Source organism: Neofelis nebulosa, chromosome 11 (assembly GCF_028018385.1).
Source record: "Neofelis nebulosa isolate mNeoNeb1 chromosome 11, mNeoNeb1.pri, whole genome shotgun sequence".
Classification (NCBI taxonomy): domain Eukaryota; kingdom Metazoa; phylum Chordata; class Mammalia; order Carnivora; family Felidae; genus Neofelis; species Neofelis nebulosa.
In genome coordinates, this window is record NC_080792.1 from 36931348 (window position 1) to 36953879 (window position 22532).

The window sequence follows — 22532 nt, forward strand, 5'->3', positions numbered from 1 at the left end:
GACTTACCTGTACACTGGGGTGACAGAGGCAATAGGCATGAGGCTTGGGGAGACCACTGAGACCCAAGCAGTGGGTGGGATGAAGTGGGATGGAGCTCATAAACACCCCAATTTAGAAACGGGTGGGGTTGGTAAAGCCTAATTAGAGAAGACTTCACAGAAGAGGGCAACATACCTCTTACACCTTATACATAAGGTATAAGCCATACCTTAAACACTGGGGCACACTTACCTGCAAGGAAACAGAATTCTAGGACATGAGAAGAGAGAACTTACGTCAATGCTTCCCCTGATTTCTGCTTTCAGGACAGTGTAGCATCAAGGAAAACTTCTAGAACTTTCCATGTTGCCTCTGCCAATTGTGCCCAGGCTCCTAAGCCTCAATTCACACATTTCCAAAATGGAAGGAAAGTCCCACCTGGATCCCATGTCGTAAGGATGAAACAAGGTTATGTATTAGCCCAACACATGGCTGATGGTCCAGGAGTTCTCACTGATGCTGTTGTTTAACTACATCTCTCGACTTCAGCTCTGTCATCTGGGAGATGGAAGGGTTTAACCTAAAGACCTCCAAAGCCCTCCAGCTCCAAAATCCTACATTTTCATGACATTATAGCCCCTTGTGGGGACGTAATATGAAGTGTCTGGCACCAGGGGGAGCACTCCTAATGGGTTTTTATATATGCAGTCCCAGGCACCCGAGATCTGACTCCAAAAAAATTAGAAATAAATGTTTGGGCATCAGTTAAAGCAACCAGAGTATATTCCGGTACGCTAATTTTGTACTTCTATTTAGAATTTCAACACCTTTAAAATTTTAACTCCCTAAAAAAAAGCCTCAACTTATGAAACTTTCCAACTTACTAAAATTCTACCAACTACTGGTGAATCTGCATTAAAAGGGGACTTGCTACTGGCCTCCTGCATGGTGCTGGCCTTCTCAGGGTGTTACCTCTGCACCCCCTATAAAGCACCTATGCCCTGTAATTAAGTTGGCTCCCAGTATCCCAGGCAGTGAGCCTCTCCAGGGCTCTCAAGCAGGACTGCAGGAGAAAATCATTGCCTAGGAAACCTCAGTCATTGCCTAGGGCCCCTAGGGCCCTACATCCAACACCTGATTTAATTGGTCCTGGGTGTGGACCCAGCATCCATGCTTGTCAAAGCTCCATAGGTGATTCTCCTGAGCAGCCAGGGATGGAAACCACCGGTAGATACTAAACTAAACCATTATCTAGGAGATGTGCTTAGGTTAGGCTCTCTCCTGGCTCACTCTCAGCACTTGTTTTTAAGCAAAGTCAAACTCAAAGGCAAACACAGGAAAAACCAAATTCCCATGTCCAATAGCCATTTTCCATGCTTTCCAATGGAGCAGAGGACTGTGGATAGGAACAAGGTGGATGACACTATTTTCTACCAGCCCAACCTACTTCCTTCCTCCCTGAACTCCAAATTTCTAGAAAAGGCTTCCAGCACTCATCATGTTTGATTGACAGTTTCAAAGTTTCAACTTTTAAGCATTATTTTAAAATCATAATATTGTGTGGGGCACCTGGGTGGCTCAAGTCCCTTCAACGTTCCACTTCAGCTCAGATAATGATCTCATAGTTTGTGAGTTCGAGTCCCATGTCGGGTTCTGTGCTGACAGCTCACAGCCTGCAGCCTGCTTCAGATTCTGCATCTCCCTCTCTCTCTGCCCCTCCCGTTTGTGTGCTCACTTTCAAAAATAAACAAACATTGGGGCACCTAGGTGGCTTAGTTGGTTGAGCATCCAACTGCGGCTCAGGTCATGATCTCACAGTTTGTGAGTTCAAGCCCCGCATCAGGCTCTGTGCTGACAGCTCAGAGCCTGGAGCCTGCTTTGGATTCTGTGTTTCCCTCTCTCTCTGCCCCTCCGCCACTCATGCTCAGTCTCTGTCTCTCAAAAATAAATAAATGTTAAAAAAATTAAAAAATAAAATAAAATCTCAAACTTCCTTTAAAAAAATAAGCATTAAAATAAGAATCTTAACATCGTGTAATGCAGTAATGTTTTTATTTTTATTTATTTAAAAAAAAATTTTTAATATTTATTTTTGAGACAGAGAGACAGAGAGAGACAGAGCATGAACGGGGGAGGGGTAGAGAGAGAGGGAGACACAGAATCCAAAGCAGCTCCAGGCTCTGAGCTGTAAGCACGGAGCCTGACACGGAGCTCGAACTCACAGACCGCAAGATCATGACCTGAGTCAAAGTCAGAAGCTCAACTGACTGAGCCACCCAGGCGCCCCGTAAATAATGTTTTTAAATAAGAGAACCCTTTAGTTTCTTCTCAGAAGACGTGATTACTTTATTGCAGATCTCTGCAATGGGATTTCAAGGATGTTTTAAAAATGTGGATCCAGTGTAGGAGTTATTTGACTAGAACTTAAGTTCTTTGTAAGTATTACAAATTTGCCAAGTGTATTTTTATGATATTTTACATGTGTTTTAGGACTAGAACAAAACCAAATATGCAAAACAGTCCAAGAAAACCTTCCTACTGTGACTCATCCATACTTGTACCTGTTGCCTCTATATTGGGGATGTTCAAAGACGGAAGAGAAAGAGAAATAACGAAACATCCTTTAAAGAGAAAAATAATCAAACCCCTTTTTTGATTGTAAATATCCAATCCAATATCTATATTCCAAAAAGCTGAAATAGATATGGATACCTTTTTAAATTTTTTTTAAGTTTATTGATTTATGTTGAGAAACAGATGAGAGAGAGTGAGGGGGACAAGGGCAGAGAGAGAGAGAGACAGAGAATCCCAAGCAGGCTCTGCAGAGCACACAGCCCACGCAGGGTTCAAACCCACAAACTGTGAGATCATGACCTGAGCCGAAGTCAGATGCTTAACCAACAGAGCCACCCAGGCGCCCCAGTATGGAGACATTTAAAAAATCATATCAGGTGCATGCCACAACACGGATGAACCTTGAAAAAACATCATACTATGGAAAACAAGCCAGATGCAAAAGGACAAATATTACATGATTTCACTTATATGAAATATCTAGAATAGGCAAATTTAGAGAGGAACAAAAGGGGTTGAGGAAGGGGAGAATGAGGAGTTATTGCTTAGTGCATACAGTGCGTCTATTCGGAGTGATGAAAAGTTGTTGAAATAGACAGTGGTGATGGTGGCACAACATTTTGTAAAGATAATGCCACTGAATTGCACCATTAAAAATGGTTAGAATGGCAAATTTTGTCATATACATGTTATTTATGTATTATGTTATAGGATATATATGTTTTTTAAAAGATAAACAATAAAAGCCAATGGCCTAGTGTCCACAGCAGAAAATCCTAAGAGCCACTAAAAGGTCTTAAGAGTCAGGTGACCTGTCCTCTGACCCAGGTGTGTGCTCTGTAAGTTCTGGAGGCAATTCCCTGTGCACAAATAGGCGGAAGATGAGATCAACCCTTGCAGAGCTGACAGAGGCCACCAGGCTGTGCATCCATGATGCCGCTGCCACCCATCCTATCTCCTTAGCCAATGCGTTAGACTCCCATCTAATTAGTAGCTATTCCCTGGCAGCTGCCATCACATCACACGCTCCTTAGAACTGGATTGTTTGGTCCTGCTAACAGTCATTACAGGCTGTCCACCATGAGTACTTCATTTTCCTTCCCAGAAATCTAGGAACATTTCACATGTCATCAGCTACTGAAGCTAAACAAAGACTCTAGGCCATGCATTCTCAAACAAGGGCAAGAACCAACCATAAAATTAGTTCTGGGGCACAAAATATCTCAAGTATTACAATGGCTCAGGGTCTTCTACAGGGACATAGTACACAATAGATACACAGTATGCTTGCAGCATTAACATATCATGGGTTTTGAGGACAGGAGTGATTAAGAAAAAGTATCCCAGGGTGCCTGGATGGCTCAGTCGGTTAAGCGTCCAGCTTTGGCTCAGGTCATGATCTTGCAGTTCAGGGGTCTGAGCCCTGCGTCGGGCTCTATGCTGACAGCTCAGAGCCTGGAGCCTGCTTCAGAGCCTGTGTCTGCCCCTCCCCTGATCATGCTCTGTCTCTCCCGCTCTCAAAAATGAATAAACTTTTAAAAAAAGAAAAAATGTCCCTAGGGGAATGAAAAAAAAAAAAAGGTTGATTAACATTGCTTTGTATACTATAATTAAAGATTTTTCTGAAGCCAAAAATAAACAGAAACCAGCTGCTCTTCACAAAAAGAAAGAAGACAAAAGAAAAGGAAAGCAAAGCAAAGAAAAAGGAAAGCTCTGAAAAGTTTACAGGGAAGGCTAGTGTATGGCTTTGCTGTAGACCTCCCTCCAGTCTTTTCAGCTGGGCATTACTCTCCGTTTGGTCCAAACTCCCTCAGCTTGCACTAAGCCTGACATGCGTCTTCATTCACCAAGCAGTCACGAGCATTTGTTAAGAGTCAGGCACTCCGCTGGGCCCATTTGGGCAGGATCCCCCTCATCCGAATGGACAAAGCCCCACAGCCATTACAAGTGAAGGTGCCTGGACACCTGGCCCAAATGCAATCTTGAAGAGAGGTAGCAGGTGGTAGCCCAGGAAAGTGGTCACAGGCATGGGAGCTGAAGCCAAGAGACCCAAGTTTCAGGTCACGTGGCAAATGATTTTGCTTTGGGCAAATGATTTGACCTCTGTTGCTTCAGACCCCTCCTCTGAAAAGACATGGTGATATTTCAGAGAGGGTTACATAGAGAATCAAGTGAGAGATAACAAAGCACAGCGGGTTCTTGCAAGCTCAAGCAAGAGCTTCACCAGGGGAAATAGGTAATTCGAAAGTACATAGCCAGTCGTCACGATTTCTGTCAGTGGACAGGGCACGCCAATGCATTCAACACTCCTGCTAGGGCCCTGCAACTCTCCCGTGGAGCAAACTCTGGCTTCAAGGCCAGCTTACAGAAGAATGGGCTCTAGGAGGTTGGATGCAAAGCCCAACTTGAAAGACCCAAGGACTAACAGGAACAGCAGCAGGCAGGGGATCTAAGTCAATGAAGACTTTCAGCAACGTGTACCCCTCTTTTTATGCTAATTCATCGAGCCAAGGTCTAGCCAGGTCACTTACTCTGTGTGCCCAAGGACATACTGAAAGGACACACAAGTTCACTTCTCACAAACTAAACTAATAAGCAGTTTAAAAAGTTGTCTGCATCTGGGGTATGGTTTGAGAGGCTCTAGAAGGAATAAGCCTTTGAGAAGTATGCCTTTTGCTAAGACAATCAGTGGATACATGCTTCCATTCCACAGAGAAAGGTAAGATTCAAGCGTACCTTCCCTTGCGGGGTTAATTTATGCTGTAAAACTGATGTTCCAAAGCCCCTCACTCCCAGAGGCCCCTTCCCAGATCCTGAGGGGCCCTAGCAATGCGTTCTCAGTGTCCTGTATTTTCACACAATTGGTAAGAGCAAGGTACTTTAACAGCAGTCACTTAAGACCACTGCTGTTTTACAAGCTCGTTCCGTTATCCTTTTCTGGAGTGACAGGTAGAAGGATGATCATGGGCATTTGGGGAATTCAGATAAGGGAGGGAAAGGGGGTGTGTGGTGGGATGTATTCACATAGCTTACAATCTCTTCAGTGTACAGAGATTTTTGTTTGTCGTCTGATGAAGGAATGACTCCCAACGGGGCAACTCACCTGATTGAGGCACGTCAAGTATGTGAGTAGGGGTACCAGTGCTTCATATGAAAGAGCTAGAAGTTTGTGATAGACTGTTCTAGTTCCTATAGCTCCCATATGGAAGAAAACTAATAGAGGTTTAATGCCCATTTAAAGAAAATCCTAGACATTTCCAAAAGATTATCATGAATGAGCTGTGAAGGTAAAAAGACCAGTCTAAAGCAAGAGTTGGCAAATTATGGTCCCGCAAATTACAGTAGCCCACTGGCCAAAACTAGTCTATTGCCTGTTTTTATAAATCAAGTTTTACTGGGACACAACCACACCCACTGATTTATTTATTGCCTACGGCTGCTTTTGCCTATAAAAGTAGAATTGATTAGTTGATACAGAGGCTCCCAAGGCCTAAAATACTTATCATCTGTTCCTTTGCAGGAAAAGTCTGGTGATCCCCGCTCTAAAGTACCAATACAAAACAAATTTTAATCAGTCATACTAGAACAAAGACTGAATTACCTTCCTGCTTTCTCTATAGAAAACACTACAAAATCACTGTAAGAGTGTAGAAAGCTACAAGCAGAAAATGCAGGGAAAATGCATAGGGGCATGTTAGTGTAATAAAAATATTAAGATAGCTTTTTCTGGGTTTTGAGGCATTTATGGTATCCGTCACCCTCCTATAATCTGTAACTTATCGTGATTCCTTTTCTCATTCAAAAATAATCACTTTTGTACCCCCAAGTCATATAAGCTTCAGTCCACACAAGCTGGATAGTGTATGCCTACTAATGTATGAAGAAGTGACACCGGCCATTTCTGTGGATCCTAGTCACCCCCATACAGAACTCTCCTGGGCTTTTCTGGGGGGAGGGGGCGGGGAAATAAACTCTGACAGGATGGAAGAGGCCTACAGAGGACAAAAGAGCGCAGACTAAGACAGTGATCATAACCAAAGTAGACACATCCTCAGCGAGTGCCAGCCTCACACAATGAGGAAAAAAATCACTGGGCAGCTCTCTTTAAAACGTGTGTCCTGTCCGAGCAGTGTGCTAAAATGAATTGTAGTCAGGGGTTCAGAGGAGCAGAGGCATTGGTAGCCAAACAATAGATTATCAGTGAACAACAATCACATGCAAGATGCCACCTATCAGAAAGGAGGAAAAGGTGAACCAGTTAGTCCTTTTTCAAAAGCTTCCTTCTGAGCTGAGGAGGGACTTGCGTGGGAGCAGGTGTTGCTACTTCTTCTCTTTCTTGGCTTTTCCGGCTGAGCCAGGAGAAGCAGCAGCAGAGAGAGGGATCCCGGGAGGACAAACAACGCCCTTGGGCCGGCAGCCGGTAGGTGATACTGGAATAGCAGGGTGATCAAAGGCAGAGAGTTTTGAAACCTGCGTTTTCTACACCATCCTGCCCTGAAAAGCTCAGTGAGCATGCCCAGAAAAATCCAAGTCCCAGAAACCTTCAAGGAACATTAAGTGAGGACTGTAATCCAAGGAGAAGGCGAAGAGAGAAGACAGTGCTTTCTACTAGGTAAAGATGAGCGAGGTGGGGGGAGCCAGGGTTCTTCCTGTTCTGTGAAAACAATGGTGGCAACAGGGCAGGCCGCCAGGGCAGCAGGACTGAAAGCTGAGAAGGTACAGAGGTGCGAATGTGAATGTGAGCACAGACCTGATACCCCTCAGCTCACAGCTAGGGCGGGGTGGCGAATTTAGCCTCAGGGTGGCCCAAAGGAAACCGCCAAGAGTCTCATTATACAAAGGTTCAATGCAGAAGCAATCACTTAGGAATGGCATCAAAATAAAATTCTAAGTGACTCCCCTAATTCTAAACTTTTTTTAATGTTCATTTTTTTTTTTTTTTTTTTAACATTTTTTTTTTTTTATTTTTTTTTTATTTATTTTTGGGACAGAGAGAGACAGAGCATGAATGGGGGAGGGGCAGAGAGAGAGGGAGACACAGAATCGGAAACAGGCTCCAGGCTCCGAGCCATCAGCCCAGAGCCTGACGCGGGGCTCGAACTCACGGACCGCGAGATCGTGACCTGGCTGAAGTCGGACGCTTAACCGACTGCGCCACCCAGGCGCCCCTAATGTTCATTTTTTTTGAGAGAGAGAGAGAGAGAGAGAGAGCGAGCATGAGTGGTGGAGGGGCAGAGAGAGAGGGAGATACAGGATCCAAAGCAGGCTCCAGGCTCTGAGCTGTCAGCCTAGAGCCCAATGCAGGGCTCGAACTCACAAACTGTGAGATCATGACCTGAGCTGAAGTCAAATGCTTAACTGACTGAGCCACCCAGGCACCCCAAAACTCCCCTAATTCTAGATAACTAAGGTATACCTATAAAGATTACCCACAAATGTTCCAGAGTCTCTTTTCAATTTCATTTGATCTGATTAATAACGCAATTTATGGTGCTTTTATTAAGAATCACATAAAAATGTTCTTAACATGTACCTGAAGATGTAAGGTACCCCTTCTCCCAGAGAACATGTAAAACGAGACAGGTTATGAAACTTAGCTCCATAAAACATAATTATTAACCTCATGGGAGACTGTAACTTCTCCCATACCAATACATTCTTGTCTAGGGAAACTCTCACACACCTGTACAAGAATTTTGTAACATCCAGGTTTGAAACCGTGAAAATTTGAAGCAACTTAAATGCTCATCAGCATCAGGAGGTGGCTCATGAAGCCATGTATCCATACACAAATATGTCACAGTACAGTGAAAGTAGGTACACATATAACGCACACATACATATAATATGCCCACAGGGATTTACCTTATTTTTCTTTAAATCTCTGCATGCTTTTAATATTTTGTAATAAATTTAAAGGAATAATGATTCAATGAATCCCAAATTGACAGATTCTAATACAATAATGAATACATTCTTTAAAGTAGAGGAAAAATGGTCAATCTCCTTAAAATGCTCCGTCATTTTGGGTATTCTCTTTGAGTGTTTATATATACGAACATGTAATATGGTTATAGTGATGGTATACCATGGAATGTTTTTATATATCATTAATGAGTTTAACATTAAACATATTTAATGTTGAAAATCTTTGCCATAGTCATTTAAAGTGACCCAACATTTTACTGCACAGATATGCCTTAATTTTAACCAATCTCCTTTTCCTAAACATAGATTTCCATTATAAATTTTCCATTATAAATAACTCCATTTCCATTATAAATAACACCATACAGAGTATTTTTGTGTGCATAGCTTTTTCATTTTTAGAATTATTTAAGATATGTTTCCAGTAATAGGATCACAAGTCCAAAATTTTGATCATTTTTTCATGATTTTACACATTGTCAATACATTTTAAATATAACTGGTTGCAAGACTTCTGGTTCTGGCCAAGTTTGAGAAACAAGTATCAAAATTTCCCCTTCTGCTTAAAACATACAAAACCCCAGCTTACTGCCTTGAGAAAATTCCCAGGCATGTCATAGGGAAGAGGACCCAAAGCAAAGCTGGGAAGTCATCAGACTCCCTGAGTTGAGAGATCTGAAATATCAAGATGGATGGAGTTCACAGGACAGAATACAAAAGAGAGCTGCACAGAGAGGACTTAGGAATCTATAAAGGATTCCCTCTGAGTATTTAGCAGAGTACTAATCAGTGCATGTAAATACCTGAAGCCAGAAGAAGAACCATCCCAAAAGGATTAGAAGGAAAAATACCAGAGGTCATACAGGACTATTTCCATGTGCCAGACTAAAAAGAAATCTCTTAATTCACAGGAAATTGGGTACATACAGTAATCAGAAGTATCTTGTCCTAGTCATGGATAATTGTTAGCCCTATGCTACATGCTTCTCTGATACCACCTAATTAAGCTTAAAAGCAAAATCCAAAGGTTCAGACTATTTCCAAGTAACTGCATTCCAGAACAAACTTTGCAAGTATTTATAAAAATACAAAAGTATCAGGGGCGCCTGGGTGGCGCAGTCGGTTAAGCGTCCGACTTCAGCCAGGTCACGATCTCGCGGTCCGTGAGTTCGAGCCCCGCGTCAGGCTATGGGCTGATGGCTCTGAGCCTGGAGCCTGTTTCCGATTCTGTGTCTCCCTCTGTCTCTGCCCCTCCCCCGTTCATGCTCTGTCTCTCTCTGTCCCAAAAATAAATAAAAAACGTTGAAAAAAAAATTTAAAAAAAATAAAAATAAAAAATAAAAAAATACAAAAGTATCAGCATGCCAATAAGGTAAAACTCATTCTGGAATTCAATAAAAAATTACCAGGCATGCAAAAAAGCAGGAAAATACATCCCTCTGAGAAAATGTAATCAAAACTGAAACAAAACTGACACAGATATTGGAATTATCAGGCAAGGACATTAAACAGGCACTAAAACAGTGTTCCTTATATGCCAAAAATAAAAGTAGGGACGTGAAAAATATTAGAGAGACCTAAACTGAACTTCTAGATGAAAACCCTAATTTCCAAAATGAAAATTAGACTAAATGGAATTAATGGCAAATTATATATAGAAGACTAGCAAAATTGAGGACAAAGGAATAGAAACTGTCCAAATGAAACAGAGAGCAAAATAAAAAACAATTTACAACTAAACAGAGCAATGAGTTGAGGGGCATCTTCAAGCATTCTAACATGTGTGATGCAAAGTCCCAAGGAGAAAAGATACAGAAAGTGTCAAAAAAATACTTGAATGAATTTGATGAAAAATTGTAAACCTACAGATCTAAGATGCTCAGCCAAACATAAGTCAAAGAAACATTAAGAAAACTACACCAATGCACATCATAATCAAATTTATCAAAATCCGTGATAAAAAAAATATTAAAAGAGGAAAAATGACAATATATACAGAGGACCAAAGATAAGAATGACAGCAGACTTCTTGCTAGAGACAATACAAATGAGAAGACAATAGAATAACATATTTACAACATGTAAAGGGGAAAAAAACCTGTCACCCTAGTTTTTACACTCAGTGAAACAAAAGTGAATAAAGACTTTTCCAGACATGCAAAGGTGAAATAATTCAGCCGCAGCAGACTGCACTACAAGGGATCCTGCAGTCAGAAGGAAGACGATGCCAGATGGAAATAGGAATCTACAAAAAGGAATAAAGAACACTGGAAAACATAACAATACATAAATATGTAGTTTTTTAAAATATTGAAATCTTAGGGCACCCGGGTGGCTCAGTCTGTTGGGCACCCGACTTCAGCTCAGGTCATGACCTCGTGGCTTGTGAGCTCAAGCCCCGTGTTAGGCTCTGTGCTGGCAGCTAGGAGCCTGGAGCCTGCTTTGGATTCTGTGTCTCCCCCTCTCTCTGCCCCTCCCCTGCTCACGCTCTGTGTCTGTCTCTCAACAGTAAATAAACTTAAAAAAAGTTAAATAATAAAGTAAAATATTGAAATCTCTTTAAAATATAATGGCTGCCTAGACAGAAAAAAACAACAATGTAGTGTGGGTTTATAACATATGTAAAGGTACAAGGTACGACAACAGGAAAAAGACTAATAGGAGAGAAATGACACTATATTGTGAGTTTCTTCTATGGTACATGAAGTAGTATATCACTTAAAGAACACCTGTAATGGATTAAAGATGTATACTATAAACCTAAAGCACCCGCAAAAGTACCAAAGATTTATAGCTAAAAAACAACAAAAAGAAATCCTAAAAAGTAATCTAAAATAAGCCAAAAAAAAAACGTACAGCTAGAAAACAAATAGCAAAATGATAGTTTAAACCCAAACATCATTAATCACATCAAATATAAATGTTACAAACAATAATTTAATGTCAGATATTTTTAAAAAGAAAAAAATGCAAGACCCAAATGCTTTCTACAAAAAAAGATTTTTTTCTATAAAGACAAAAACGAGATAAAAGTAAAAGAATGAAAGAAAAAAAACATGCTAATGTTAATCCAAAGAACAATGGAGTGACTACATTAAAACCAGATGAGATAAATTTAAGATAAATGATTATTGCCAGGGATGAAGGATGTAATTTCACAATAATAAAGAGGTTAATTTATCAAGTAGAAATAACAATCCTAAATAGCTATGCATGTAATAACAGGGCTTCAAAGTACCTGAAGTAAAAACTGAAGGGAGTAGCAGAAATACATACAATTATAGCTGGAAACTTCAACTCTACTCTCACAGTAATCCATAGAACAAGAAAACAGAAAATCATAAGAATGTAGAAGACTGGAACTAAACTATCCATCAACTTGACCTAATTGACATTTATAGAATATTCCACTCAACAAAAGAAGAATTCTATTCAAATGCCTAAGGACAGACCAGATTCTGACCCACAAAAAAAATAGTCTCAATAAATTTAAAGGATTTGAGTCACACAGTACATGTTCTCTGATCACAATAAAATTAACCCATAAACAAATAATAGATCTCTGAAAATTCTTATTTGTATAATAAACAACACTTCTAAATAACCCATAGGTTAAAGAAGAAATCAAAAGGTACATTAGAAAGTGTTTTAAAATTAATAAAAATACAATATATCAAAATTTATGAGATACTGCCAAAAGCAGTAGAGGGAAATTTACAGTACCCAGTCTATGTCATAAAGTTCTCAAGTCAATTACATTAGCTTCCACCTTAAGAAAGCAGAAAAAAAGAGGAAGTTAAGCCCAAAGTTAGCAAAATAAAGGCAATAATATCTATCGGGAGAAATCGATGAAAATTTTTAAAAAAGGAAAACAATAAAGAAAACCCATCTGGTTCTTTGCAAAGATAAATAAAATTATACATCTCTAGCCAGCCTGATGAGAGGGAGGGAGGGAGAGAACACAAATCAAAAATGAGACAGATGACAACATTATACACTCTGCTGATATTAAAATAACACTATGAACTTTATGCCAAAATATTTTGACAACTTAGATGAAATGGACAAAGTCCCTGAAAGACACAAACTAACCAACCCTCTCTCAAGAATAAATAGCCTGAATGACCCAACATCCATTAAATAAATAGAACTTTTAGTTAAGTTTTTCTAGGAAGGGGTCTCCAGGCTCAGATGGGTATACTGGAAAATCTAGTGAACATTTAAGGATGAATGTCAATTTTACACAAACTCTTACAGAAAATTAAAGAGGAGACAATTTTCTCAACTTATCCAATGACATAAGAATGAACATTACCACAAAGACAAAAGCAAACACATTAAAGGAAAAGAAAACTATAGACCAATATCTCTCATGAACATAGCTGTAAAATAAAAAAAATTAGTAAATCAAATCCAGCATTAAAAGGCAAATACATCATGACAAAGTAGAGTTTGTCCCAATTTAATAATTTTAAAATGAGTATAATTCCCCATATTAACAAGAAATTTTACAAATATCTCCATATGCGCAGAAAAATTATTTAACAAAATCTAATGTTATTCCTGATATATTCCTGATTTAAACTCCCAGCAAATAAGGAATGGAAGGAAAATTCCTCAAGCTGAAAAAGGATTTCTACCAAAAATAAATAAATAAATAAAAACTACAGTAAAACCATGGTTATCTCTTAAAGACTTTAACCATGGTTATGGTTAAAGACTGAATGTTCTCTCTCCTTTTAAGACAGAAAACGAGAAGAATGTCCACTCTTACCACCTTTTTTTATGTTTATTTGAGGGAGAGAGAGAATATGAGAGAGCAAAAGCAGGGGAATAGCAGAGAGAGAGAGAGAGAGAGAGAATCCCAAGCAGACTCCATGCCGTCAGTGCAGAGCCCAGTACAAGGCTTGAACCCACAAATCCTGAGTTTATGATCTGAGCCAAAATCAAGAGTCAGCAGCTTAACAAACTGAGCCACGCTCAGTAGGGTGCCACTACTCTTACCACTTCTATTCAACATTATTCAACCTTACAGACAATAAGGAAAGTAAAAGATTTAAAGGCATCTACAATGGAAAGAGAAAATCTAAACTGTTTTTATTCACTGACAACATGATTATGTAAGTAGAAAATCCTATGGGATCCTACAAAAGGGTGGCAGAACAAATAAGTGACTAACAAGGTTGCACAATACCAAGGTCAATACTCAAAATTCAGTTTTCAGGTCTATGTAATACCAATGAGCAACTAGAAATTGAAATTTAAAAACACATCAAAAATATGAAATACTTAGGGATCCACTACAAAATATTGTTGAGAGATATTAATGACCTAAATAAATGAAGAGATAAACCACGTTCATGGATTAAAGGACTCAATATTTTGAAGATGTCAGTTCTCCCCTAATTGATCTAGAGATTCTATACACTCCCAATTAAATCTCAACAGGACTTTTTTTCTCTAGAAATTGACAGGCCAAATATAGAAATCACATGGAAAGGCAAAGAATCTAATATGGGCCCTTTGAAAGAGGAAAACAAAATTGGGAGACTTACACACTTCATTTCAACATTTACTATAAAACTACAGTAATCAAGACAGTGTGGCATTGGCATCAAAATAGACAATCAATGGAACAGAACAGGAAGTCTAGAAATAGACTTATATGTACATGGTCACCTGATTTTTAATAAAAGTTCAGAGGTTATTAAACAGAGAAAAATATAGTTGTTTTTTTTTTTCCAGCCAATGGTGCTGGAACCATTGTTTATACCTAAGAAAGAAAAGAACTTTGATCCATACCCCATGCAAATACTAACTCAAAATGCATCATAAATTTAAAACCTAAAGCTACAAACCTAAAAGAAAAAGTCAGAGTAAATCTTGAAGACCTTGAGTTAGGTAAAGATTTCCTTGATAAGATGCTAAACATAGTCAATAAAAGAAAAAAAAAACTGATAAATCAGGCTTCTTCAAAATTAAAAATACCTTCTTTGAAAAATACACTTAAGAAAATGAAAAGACAAACCACAGACTCAGGAAAATATCTACAAATAACATTTGATAAAAGACTTCTATCTCAACATATCAAGAACTCTCAAAACTCAAAAAAATAAGAGGCGCCTGGGTGGCTTAGTCAGTGAAGCATCTGACTTGATTTCTGCTCAAGTCATGATTTCAGGGTCCTGAGATGGAGCCCTAGGTTGGTCTCCGTGCTGAGTGTGGAACCTGCTTAAGATTCTTTCCTTCTCTCTCTCTCTCTCTCCCCCACTCACTGTCTCTCTAAAAATAAATATATATATATATAAATAAAAATTTAAAAATTTAAAATCCTAAAAAAACAGAAATAGGAAATACACTAGTTGACAAACAATCCCATGTTTGCACTCATATGTGGATCTTGAGAAACTTAACAGAAGACCATGGGGGAAGGGAAGGGGAAAAAAAATAGTTACAAACAGAAAGGAAGGGAGGCAAACCATAAGAGATTCAAATACAGAGAACAAACTGAGGGTGGATTGGGGAAAAGGGGAGAGGGGAAAATGGGCATTGAGGAAGCACTTGTTGGGATGAGCACTGGGTGTTGTATGTAAGCAATGAACCACGGAAATCTACCCCAAAAACCAAGAGCACACTTTACACACTGTATGTTAGCCAATTTGACAATAAATTATATAAGTTATATAAGTAAATAAATAAATTTTAAAAATTGGCACAAGATTTGAACACCCAAAGATAGGCAGATGGAAAATAAGCACATGAAAAGATGTTCCACGTTAGTCATTAGGTAAATGCAAATTAAAACCCCAAAGGAATATCACTACTCACCTGTTAGAAATGGCAAAAGTTAAACAGACTAACTACATCAAGTGTGGGAAAGGATGTAGGTGAATTGGACCCTCATACAATAGTGGTGGGATTTAAGATTGTAAAAACACTTTGGAAAAATGTCAAACATACATCTATTTTGTAATTCAGTGATTCCCTCAAGAATATCACACAGAAATGAAAGGACATGTTGGGGCACCTGAGTGGTTCAGTCAGTTGAGTGTGCAACCCTTCATTTTGGCTCAGGTCATGATCTTACGGTTTATGAGTTTTAGTTCCGCCTCAGGCTCAATGCTGGCCATGTGGAGCCTGCTTAGGATTCTCCTCTCTCCCCCCTCTCTCTGCTCCTCCCCAACTCGGGCAGGCTCTCACTCGCACTCTCTCTCTCAAAATAAAAGAAACTTAAAAAAAAAAATGAAAGCATATGTCAACAAAAACACTTGTACACAAATGTTCACAACACCTTTTATTTTGAAAAGTCTAAAACTGGAAACACCCAGATGTCCACTAACATGTGAATGGATAAACAAACTGTGGTATATCCATACAAGAGGCTGCTACTCAGCATAACGAAGAATGAACTATTAATAAAATGCAACATGAATTTCAAAATAATTACGCTAAAGAAGCTAGACAATAAAAGGGGATATACTGTATGAAGTAATTTATATAAACTTGGAGAGAATACAAACTAATCTAGGGTGATGGAAAAGCGATCAGTGGTTGCCTAGGGAAGGGATGGTGAGTTGGGGATAAGAGGAATTAACACAAGCAAAGTTTGGGGGTAAGGGATACTTTTCACTATCTTGATCATGGTTATGGTTTCACTAGTGTATATATATGTAAAAACAGATCAGATTGTACATTTTAAACAGGCACAGTTTATTGTATGTCAATCTGACCTCAAGAGTTGTTTTGAAATACACGGTTGCACCTAACAGGAAAAGAAATATTCTCCAATTAAAAGGAACCAAAACAAGTCCACTCTCTTCCTCAAGTCAGTTGGAAGCTTCTTGCAATCTCACTCAGAAATCTTTGCACTCCCAGAGCTGTTCTTCCAGTCCCTGGGAACGCCTCACAAATGGTCGATTTTCAATTGATGGTTTGCTCAATACATGCACAAACCCATCAAACTCAAGTATCACTCCTTCACATTCTTTTTTTGCTCAAGGAATACCAACTTAGCTCAGGAATACCAACTTTATGTAGGCACAGTCTCCTCAGGTGCCCCCACGCTGGACTCCTGCTGGAGGCTGACAACTCACCACAGGGAGGAAAGAACACAGAATGTATAAAGCTACCAGCAGAGGGCCAGCTCCCACAAACGTTACCTCCCTTTTTGAACTTTTTCTAGACTCTGCCATCCGTGATCTCTCTCTCTCTCCCCTTTTTTCTTGTGTATTTGTGGGGCTAAATGTTTAAGGTCCTTATCCTTGGCGTTTTTTTTTTTTTTTTCCCCATATCCTTGGTTTTAAAATTAGACTATTTAAACTGTTGGGAATCTACTTGACAGTAAGAGTAACCAAACAAAATGATAATCTCTTTTACCTTTGTTCTCCTATAAACCTTGGCTGTTATGGTTTGAAACAATAATCTTGAAGAGAGTGAAAGGGAGAGGCCCTCCCACCCGAATCAGTGCATCAGACCACGGACTTAACCCTGTGTGCAATGGCCCAGCCCCCGTGCTGCCAGAGGGGTACCCTTTCCTCACCCATATTCTCCTGTGCCCTCTGTCCCCACAAGGATGCCACTCCCCTCCAGTGTCACTCTGCGCCTGCAGGCAGGGGGGCAAGGGGACCAAGGTGAAGGCTGTCCCCGGGAGATGACTTAGAGCAGGGAGGGATCAGTTCTGTGAGGCAGTATGAGTCAACACGTTAGTCCCTCTGTCACAGGCTGCCCTGACTTTCAAGTCCCGAGATCACAATTCTTGCTTTGAGCTTCTATAATGATTTCCCCATAAATGAAAAAAAAAAAAAAAGGAACAGAAGGCCTGAGGGAGTCTGCATTTGAGACTCCAAGAGAAGCATTAAACCATTATTCGGTGGCATTGCTTTTTTCTCAGGCTGTTTATTGGGTGTCTCCTGCAGCACCCAATAAATATTACACCAAAATGCCCTGGGTGTACTGGAGATCCCAGTGCACAAGCGAATATATCCATGTTAAACTTATGAATCTACCTCACAATAAGAAAAACAAAACAGTATTCTCTTCTACCTTTGTCCTCCTGTAAGCCTTGGATATGATGTTTCCAACACCTTGAAGAGAGATTCGCATGTCCAAGTTAAAAACAACCCGCTTCATCCCGAAAGGGAAGAACCTGAACTCTCCTTAATGCACATTCCAGCCCGCTCCTCTCCCTTCCAGCTGTCAGATTAGGAACACAGGGAACGTCCCTGAGTTGCTCATTAATGTGACTCTAAAGAAAACAAGAGACCAACATCTGAAAGAACGCTTTGCTCCGAAGACAGCCATTCTCTGTTAACTGCACCAAAGCTGAAACTCACCAATCAACACACACGTTGGAAGTCGTGAAAAAACTGACACTGCCCGGGTCAGTTTTTTTACAACTATCACAACAACTGAGGTACAAACGACAAGAGCTGGTACAAAGCAACAGAAAAACTGTGAATAAGTAAATGTACAGATGTGAAATAAAAACAGCCGAACTACCACTAAGAACCTGTGCAGTTAGGTATAGCCTAGGGTGGTAAGCTACCCTAATTGGTAGTAACACCGAAACAGACGATTAGCAGAAACGGCTCAAGATGAAATGCGGTGGGATGACAGCCTAGGGAAACGCGCCCTGACAGGGATTTCTTCTTCCTTTACACCTACACAATAGGGCTTCTCGTCCACTAAGCTGCAGCCCTTAGTTCTTCAGGGGGAAAAGCCTGTCATGATGCACACATCCGAGACAGATTTCACATGGCACACGGCGGGCCCTCCCAAGGAAGAGGCTTCCAAGGCAGCTGGTCCTCAATGGCTCCTTCCCAGCAGCCAGCTCGGTGCTCTGACAGTTATAGGGACACAAAACTCCTTTTAAATGGCATTTTTTTGAACATCAAAGTAGCAGATTTTTTTTAAAAAGGTATATAAAGTTTTTATCTATTTCTACATGTCAAGGAAGCAATAATAGTTCATTTCAACCTCTGCTTGAGGGGGTACCAAACCACAACATCACCCAAATCCTCTACCTACAACATAAGCTCTGCTAAATCGTGCCGCTGAGAAGCTTTTCTTTCAATGGTGCCTTCATGAGGGAGAGTGTAAGCCATGCTGAAAAGGCAGTGTCCCCACTCATCAAAAACACACATGTGTGCGTGTGTGGGCACCCCCCCCCCCCAATACACACACACAGAAACTACTTCCAGAACCTAGAAATGTTTCAGGATAAATATCTCTGAGCTACTATGTTATCAGCAGCATTACTGGCCGTGGAGGATTTCAGGAATTTATTTCAAATGCCTGAAGCCGTCTATTTTTTAAATTTTGATTAACCCCCAGCTTCCTCCATTCTTTAGGTGAAATGTCACCTCTTCAGAGTGGCCTTCCTTGTCCACACTATATATGATATAGAGCCTGCCCACATCACGTCCACTACTCTCCATCCCTGTGCCCTGCTTTATCTTCATTCACAACAATTCTCACCACCTATCATCATGACATACACCCTTTATATGTTCTTATCTATCACCTTGCCCAGAATGGAAAGTTCCATGAGGCAGGGCCACATCCAACTCACCACTGTATACCCTAGTTCTGGCTCCATGGTGAGTGAGTGTTGACCAAAGTGAGAAGAGAAAGGGGTGAGAGGGAGGCTGAGCATGTGTAAATTCTAAATTTGTCATTCTAACATATACAACACTGAGATAATCTACAAGCACCGCTTCATTGAATCCTCATGGCAATATTCGGTTGATAATATCATTAAGCCTAGTTTTAGAGATGAGCAAACTAGAAAGTTATGTTGCCTAAGGCTTTCATCTAAGAAATCCCAACTTCTGAAGATACTGTTTGTCTAATTCTTAAGTTAAAATCATGTGTAAAGTTTCTGTTTGGAGGTTGATATATAGTTGGAAAGGTACCCGCCACTCTGTTCAAAGAAACGCCTAGGGAAGATGCTAAGAAAAGAGGAGACATGTCTGAGAGGTTCAGCAGGAAAGGGGTGAGCACGCTTGGCCTCCAAGCCTCAACTTGTCCACAGATACTCACTTGGTTTTTAGGTTTCCTCCAAAACACATTTACTGCTCCACAGCCCTGGTTGGTTCTCCTTGGCGTTTTCAATCCGTGGCCAACTCTTCAGCTTGCCAAAACTTTTCCACATCCAGAGGCACCGGGGTAGCTGGTTACTGTGATCGTGACTGGGCACTGTGGCGTCTACAGCCACCCAACTTCCGAGTGACTCAGGTGCCCAGGCACCTCACAGCAAGAGCTGACTTGAGACACAACCTGATTCATGGGGCCCAGAGATGCCTGGGCTTTGGTCCCAACTAATAAAGCATTTACCCATAGACTAGGTGCAATTAGATGAGAAACAAACAAGGAGACATAAAAAGGAAAGTCAACACATGATGGGCAAGCAGTGGATGCTCTTCACCAATAACAACCCGTGAGCAGGCTGGGTGTAGCACTGCAATAAGGAACATGTGTGGGGACACAGGGCAGGGAGCCTGTGTCAGTTTCTGGTACTAACTCTACAAACCTGCATCTCACTTTTGAGAAGAACCTGTCATGAGCCTTTCTTCCACCTCCTCTAATATTCACCTCCTCTAATATTCAAGGATAATACTACAGATATAAATATATGGATCTCTCTCTCTGGAGAAGAGCTAGAGAATTTCTCATTTACACGACATATTTAATGAACACCTATTATGTGCCAGAAGCCCATAAAAAGACTTTAAAACAATTTTATGTTTTGCGTGAAGATTTAATTTGCTACAGCTATATTCAAACCCCTCCTTCCGTCCTGGACAATTAAACTTGGATTTGAGCCATGAAGTGCCCAGCTTCCATCACGGAGATAACTGAAAGAGATTAGAAGCATGATCTTTTTCCATAAACATTTTTATTTTAAGAAGTAGAACTGTTTTTGAAACACTAAGCACTGGCAATATCACGAAATACTATTTAAAGGGTAGAGAAAAAACTTTGAGGAGAACAAGCACATTGTTCATTTTGATGCCTTCCTCCACAGCACTCAGCTGGACCTCAATGCCGACACACCAGCCCCATTTCTTTACCTCTACCCAAGTCCCCAGTGAGGGGCAGGACTCCTAAGTCTTCAGAACCTTAGCGCAGCTTGGCTCAAAAGCTTTGCAACGCCTGGAAACTTGAAGAATATTGTCTTCTGCTCATCCTAGGTAGGTTAATTGATTAGAGATACTTCTTGGTTCAATGGGCAGCTATTCCCAAGTGCCATGAACTTTCCTCTTTGGACATAAGCAGGAAAAGTGCATACATGATGGCATACGGTCCAACCAGGGTATCAAGGAAAACATCATGCAATTAATTACTTGATCACTGATTTCTCTGTTGGTAGATTTCTCAAATGGGGAATGTATTAGTCAAGGTTCTCCTGAGGAACAGAACAAATAGGATGGGTGGATGGACGGATGGATGGACGGACAGACAGATGGACATACACACACAAATATATGAATTATTTTAGGAAATTGGCTCATGCAATTGTAGAAGTCAGCAAATTCAAAATCTGCAGTGTGGGTTGGCAGTCTGAAGACCCAAGAAGAATCAATGCTGCCGTTCAAATCTGAAGGCCACCTGCAGCAGAATTTCCTCTTGCTTGAAGAAGGTCTTTTGTTCTATCCAGGCCTTTAATTGATCTGATGAGGCCCACCTACATTATGGAGGGTATTCTGCTTTCTTAAAGTCCACTGACTTAAATACTAATCTCATTCACAAACACCCTCACCAAAACATCGAGAATAGTGTTTGACCACACATCTGGGCACTGGGGCCTTGTCAAGTTGACATATAAAATTCACCAGCACAGGGAATTAATGCACTCCCCTCTTCCTCCTGGTCAACTTACAAATTTCTCCCTTTACAAAGGAACTCACACAAATCTCACGTTTAAGAATTTTTTTTTCCAGATAAACCACTTTTTTTTGAGAAAAAAATCAAATTTTTGAAAACAAACAAAAAAGTGTTTTAAGACACAGTGGATTTTTCCAGCATAATTGTTTTTCAACCAATTTATTCTGGGACAAAGATGATCATTCAGGGAGGACCACATATATTTAGCAGGTAAAAGGGTAAATGTCAAAGCCAAGAAACCTAATACAGAACACTCAATGAAACTGAGTGGTCTTTCCTTTAACTATTTTTGTTTTTAGAATATATTAGCGTGAAACAGTTATCTATTATTTTTCTTAGTATTTAAAAAAGAGTGCTAATGCTCATTTTTTAAAAATCCTTAAAAATAAAAATTGAAGAGATAGCAATCTATAAAAGAGATCAAGGCACCTCCACCCCTACCTACCCACCCGCCTTGGCATCTGTGGGATGAAAAGCATGTCGACTGTGGAAATCATGACAGGTTGTACTTCCTGTTTGGACTCCAGCTCTGATCCATCTAATTTTCACAGGGCATCTGTCTTCATAAAAAGGCAAGGATGGTACTAACTCTACAAAGGGCTATGGGGAAACCCATTAAAATCATCCTCATTATAAAAAGCTCTATCCACAGTACATCAGCCTTTTAATCCTAGCATTATAAACTGGGATCCAAGTTCCCATTTGTGAAACAGCTTTGATGTGGAGCTGGTGAGGACTGGACTGGCAAGTGCGGATATTTCCTGAGAGCCTTTAGATGCTGCCACAGATCTCCAACCTCTCCCTTGGGCTAGTGCTCTTGTAAAGGATCCTTTATAAGCATAGCCTATTGTTATCTGAAGATCTCTAAGTGCTTAAAAGAAAGGGCATTAATTTCTCAGAATTCTCAAGGGGGATACCCTGGAGATTTAGCTCAATTCAATTCTGAGGTTCAACCCCAACCGTGCTCCACAAAGAGGCACATGAGATCAAATGCCAACTCTAAAAAGGTTAAACTTTAAAAAGGTTTTAGGAAACTTTGGACTCAGAACCTCAAACACAGTAACAACTTTCCTGTTATCCTAATGTCCTGGGGCTAGTTCTACATTTTACTGACTACCCGATTAACTTCCCACGTTACTTGGAATGAATAAACATGCATACATCT

At 40.2% G+C, this 22532-nt stretch overlaps 1 protein-coding gene across 14 annotated transcripts in view; it reads right to left on the reverse strand.

Annotated features, from left to right (window-relative positions):
• FHOD3 (formin homology 2 domain containing 3) overlaps positions 1-22532 on the reverse strand; it is a 471816-nt gene that overhangs the window by 208666 nt on the left and 240618 nt on the right. The window contains exon 1 of one of the 14 annotated variants that reach the window (XM_058692321.1): positions 19523-19670. The exons of the other annotated variants lie outside the window; for them this stretch is intronic. The gene's annotated coding sequence lies outside the window, so the exon portion shown is untranslated. Of the gene's footprint in view, positions 1-19522; positions 19671-22532 lie in introns of those variants that run through there. 14 annotated transcript variants of the gene reach the window in all.